This window comes from Lagopus muta, chromosome 16 (genome assembly GCF_023343835.1).
Source record: "Lagopus muta isolate bLagMut1 chromosome 16, bLagMut1 primary, whole genome shotgun sequence".
Lineage (NCBI taxonomy): Eukaryota > Metazoa > Chordata > Aves > Galliformes > Phasianidae > Lagopus > Lagopus muta.
Window position 1 is genome coordinate 9,238,629 of NC_064448.1, and position 4,971 is coordinate 9,243,599.

Below are 4,971 nucleotides of genomic sequence, written 5' to 3' on the forward strand. Positions count from 1 at the left end.
CAGCAGTCTACAAAGGCAAAATGTGAAGAATAATGTGTGCAATGGGGAACTACCATTCACATTTGTTGCCATGATGTTCTGCTAAACTAAATTATCTCTGGGAAAAAAAAAAAAAACAAGTGGAGCTTCTACTAAACTGAATCTTTTGGGAAAAGTAATATATAGTAATATATTTTTTTAAATATTTCCACCAATATTTTCCTTCCAAACGCAGAATCTGAACGATTGCCACATTTTGCCAACATCAGTAATTATTCATAGACAGAATTCCAATAATGCTTCATATTGCATAGTGACAGTATTTTCTTGATTGAGATAAAAGAAACAGGAGAGATAAGAGTATTTCAAAATCTTCACTTAATCTTACCTAATATATTCTTCTTTGTTTTCTTCTGTCACGAGAATGTTGCTACCATTTGGCTTCAAATCATGGCTTTTGATTTCACCCAGAATTTCTTTATCAACTGAGAAAAACATTTCCAAGCCACATTCTTCAATATCATTCTCTCTGCAAGGAAGAAAACGTGATTATAAATAACCAGGTCCAGACTGTGCACGCAGTAGAATTGATGTGTATGAAGAATATAAGGACTTTTCTTAACTGTTTAGAGCTCAAGAATCAAGTTAAGGAAATGTTACACAATAACTGTGGTTCTGTAAGATTCACCCCACTGATGTGCATAAGCAAACTGTGCACTAGGTACAATAGCATCCTTAAATTCATGTGTTACTGGGCTGACAAACTACCCACTGCCTCTAAGCGGAATGCCCATGGAATGCAAAAACCTTTCAATAATGACATTGTTGTGTTTCATTACCTGCTGCCTTGCCAAGTAAGAGCAGATAAGAAGAAAAAGACTCAGAATGCTTAATGAATTATCTTCAACTCCAGTATATTTATGGGACTATCTTGTAAACGTATCAAAACATCCTAAGCTCCTAAGTTAACAAAATAATGCATTCCTGAGAAAGAGGAATTTTCTCATTAGAGACTTCGAAGGAAGAAGAACCTTCATGCAACAAACACTGCTGGGATCTCTGTTCTCTCTATATGGTTCAGTAGCCAGAAGAACAGGTGCAACATTGCAATGTCTACGTTGGTAAGTGCTCCTACCCAGCAGCTGTGCCGTACGGCACCAAGCACAGCAATAAAGCACGCAGAAAGCCCATCTGCTGAGGACAGGGCGATGAGCTGGGCTCACGCCTAAGCACTGCTTACTGCAAAGGAAGGCACACCTACCTGGCAACGGCCACGCAGGATGCTCGACACACACTCACAAACTGTTCTCCTGGGGCCCAACGCAACGGCGCAGCCACTCACACTCTGCTCCTCGACGGTCTGCAACACAAAAGTCACAAGCTGGAAATTCAATCCATCCAAGATGCCATCGGGCCTCCGTGCTCACGGCACTCGCACTCATGTCTTCCGATGATCAATCAGGCGTGTGCTTACCGAGTGAGCGCTGCTCACTGCCACTCGACACCAGCAATCTACCCCTAACTGACAAGTATGAACAGGAACCTATGCCTAACACTAAAAGACTACAAGTAACCTATGCCTAACTCTAACATAAGAACAGGAACCTATGCCTAACACTAAAAGACTACGAGTAACCTATGCCTAACTCTAACATACGAACAATAACCTACTCCTAACACTAACACTAACCACTAAAATCAACAACAACAACAAGAACTAAACTGTAACTCCTGCAGCATTTAAATGGGAAGAGGAGAACTTGGCTCCCCAGGAGGCTCGGAGGAGGAGCTGATGGAAACTCATGCCACCCAGCTAATGCTGGGGGCGGGGGCCGCGCAGCGGGTAGGGAGCCGAGCGCCTGGACCAGCGGCGGTGGGACGGCGCCGATGCGGGGCCTGGCACGGTGGTGTGGTGCCAGGCCAGCTGTGCCGCAGGCGGATCCACCTCCATGGGCTCATCTGGAGGTGGATCCACCTCCATGGGCTCATCCAGAGGTGGATCCACCTCCATGGGCTCCACGGAGGTGGTCACAGCGCTGGTCCAGGCGCGACGGAAACGGAATCGCTGCCCTCTCCTCCGCTTGATCTTAAGGGCGGCCCCCCTCCTCCTCTTCGCCTCTGGGAAGCCAAGCTCCCTCTTCCCATTTAAAATAGGGCAAGAATCGCCCCTCGCTCTCTTCGCTCCAGCCATGGCTGTCAGAGCTCTCAGAGCGAGTGCGTTGGCCGGGGCAGCGGTGACCAAGGTGACGGCTGTGATGCGGCGAAGGTTCTAAAATGGCAGCCGCACTGCTGGCAATGGCGTTCCACATAGCATGAGGAGGGGGCTGCAGGACAGGGCACCGGACGCCAGCTAGAAGGCGCTCCCTGTGCCCAGCGGGCAGCCCTTCTCTCCGGAAAGCAAGAGGCCACACAGGAGCTGGCCCTGAGAAAAGGGCCCTCGGCCTCCTTCATCCTCTCCCTTCTTCCACACGGGAATCTTTTGCGGCTGGGACACGCAGCACACAGCGCCATGTTCAGGGGCCTCCCGAGCCCAGCGCCAACAACAGCAGGCTCCAAAGCGCACCTGACTACGCCTGCCTCCTGGCACACACAAGCTCCGCTTTCCACCTTAGCATCCAGCGCCTCTTCTTGCGCCTCACGGCTGGGGATTCAACCATTCCCTACAATCAATACCGCCAGCTGCATTTTCATTACAATCACTCTGACTCCATTCCACATCCGCGCACAATGCTGGCACACACACACGGGGCCACCCTGGCTCACCGATGCTTCGCGGGGACCCGCACAACAGCATGAGCCAAGCAGGCAGAAAAGTGCCGTGCTCCTGACTGATGGCAGTCTTACAATCTCCCTCTCCCTCCCCCCCACTCTACTAAGGCAGCACTTCTCCCACGCAACAAACACAATCACACGCAACTGCAGCCCTGGCTCGTCCCGACAAGGGACGTCCCGACGAAGCACATCTTCACAAACCTTCTTCCAGCTCCGCACCCTCCGGCCAACACAGCACCCACGCGCCTTGCTCCACTGCCCGCCCGGGCTTTGCTGGCGACAACTAGGCCCTACGGGGCCTCCTCCTTCACACACCCCAAACACCAACACAGCTCCGCACTCGCACGGCCTTCCCTGAGAGGAAGCTGCCCCCCGACCCCGCACCACTCGCCGGCGCCGCACGCATCGCCTCTGCGTGCCGGCAGCACCGCCAGCTCCTCCCCCGAGCGCCCCTCCATGCCCCCGCACCCAGGCCCGACCCCGCTCCCAGCACACAGCCCGCTCCTCCCGGCCCCGCTCACCGGCCCGGCGCCGCCATGCCGCGCTGCCCCGGAAGTGCTCTCCGCCGGCACGAAGCACTTCCTGCCCCGGCCCTACCAACCGCCTGCGGCGTCACGTTGCTGAGGGCGGCCTGGGGGCGGCCTGGGGCCTGGAGGAGGGGGAGCGGCAGCTGGGGGGGTCCGCTGCCGGATTCCCCTCGGGTGGCGCCGGCGGCATGCAACTTGTCTTTTTCTCCTTTTCTGCCTTTTCCCTTTTCCCCCTTTGGCTTTCCTTTGCCTTTCTTTTCTTTGCCTTGCTTCTCTTTTCTCTTCCTTTCCTTTTTCTCTCTTCCCCTTCACATTTCCCTTTTTCTTTCCTTTCATTTCTTACTTGCTTCCCCTCCTCTCCCCTCCCCTCCCTTCCGTTTGCTTTCTGTCCACACTCAGTCTGCACATCTCCAATGGACATGCCTGGAGAAGATCACCTACGCAGGCAATAAATGGCTTGTGCTGTGCTTCACTGCTTTGTGCTCCACTGCTTTGTGCTCTTCAAAGACACTGATTTGTTTTGCCCTTTCCTAAGCCCCAAGTATCAGGAGGGCCCGGCTGCCTTTGCTGCGGAGCCTTATCACCCCACAGTCTGAAGACTTGGCGGAAAAGCTCAGCAGCTCCGTAGCTGCCAAGGGAAGATTTCATGCCCTGGCCTTCATACAGCCCGGCTCTCCCCGCTCTGCTCTGCGCTCCTGCCATCCCCTGCAGCCCCTGTGCTGCGACAAACACGAGCGCGGCTCGGGCCCAACGCCCTCCCTGCTGCACGCCCTCTCACGGCCCCATGTGCTGCACCCACACCACTGCCCCAGCCCCGCAGCCCTCCTGCCCGCAGCGCAGCCCCACGCACCGGGCTCGGCCCCAGCCCCGAGGAGCTGATGGAGCTGACTCAGCCCCCGCTGCATCCACACCCAAACCTAACACCCACTAACCGCTCCTAAACACTCCGTTTCCCTCCTTTGCAGCCAGCTCCTTGGCTGCACGCAGCCCCACAGTCCGCTCTTTCCTCTCCAGCAGTGCAGCACGCAGGCGGGCAGGCAGGCAGGCAGGCAGCAGAAGGCAGTGCCGTGTAGCACGCTGGACCCAGTGCACCGTGCAGGCTCCTTCGTGGAAGGAGGAAGACGCCGACGCGCCAATCCAAAATGGCAGGCAGACACTCTTGACGTGCAGCCTCTGCTCTCCTCTCCTCCCCTCTCTCGGGCTCCGGCTCAGCAAGGTGCCCTCGCAGCACCCAGACGCTCCACACGCGCCGCTACCCATGACGCGCTCGAAGCCATTGCAGCTGAAGCAGCGCAGCACGGCTCGCTGCCCTCCCGGCTCACGCCTGAGCTCTGGGCCCGAGGCGCGCTCACCTGCAGCCCTCCTGCTGCCCTCTCCTCCTGCCCCACTCCCAGCGCTGCTCTTCACACCAGCCCACCCGCACTTGAACTCCTCGCGGCTCAACAGGAGCCTGACGTGCAGGCCACGGCTGCCCGCAGCTGCAGCTGGCCTTCCCAGGGCAAGCAGGAACAGTCAGTGCTACAGAAGGCTGGAAAAGCCACCAGGCAAGCTGGAGGGACAAGCTCAAGGGGCTGAGTGCAGGGACACCTTTCTTCCTCGCGCGCTGCTTCCTCTCCTTTTGTTTCTCTCACTCCTCACAGAGCAAGCTGATGCTCACACGCTCCGCTAGCAGTTACGCTTTGGCTGAAAGGCC

At 55.6% G+C, this 4,971-nt stretch overlaps 2 protein-coding genes across 3 annotated transcripts in view; both read right to left on the minus strand.

Annotated features, from left to right (window-relative positions):
• The window catches only part of LOC125701471 (protein MANBAL-like), a 181,947-nt gene that overhangs the window by 150,985 nt on the left and 25,991 nt on the right, over positions 1-4,971 (minus strand). Inside the window, exon 1 of one of the 2 annotated variants that reach the window (XM_048963570.1) lies at positions 3,273-3,290. The exons of the other annotated variant lie outside the window; for it this stretch is intronic. The gene's annotated coding sequence lies outside the window, so the exon portion shown is untranslated. Of the gene's footprint in view, positions 1-3,272; positions 3,291-4,971 lie in introns of those variants that run through there. 2 annotated transcript variants of the gene reach the window in all.
• Positions 1-4,971, minus strand: part of ITCH (itchy E3 ubiquitin protein ligase) — a 232,467-nt gene that overhangs the window by 31,607 nt on the left and 195,889 nt on the right. The gene's annotated exons all lie outside the window — the stretch shown is intronic.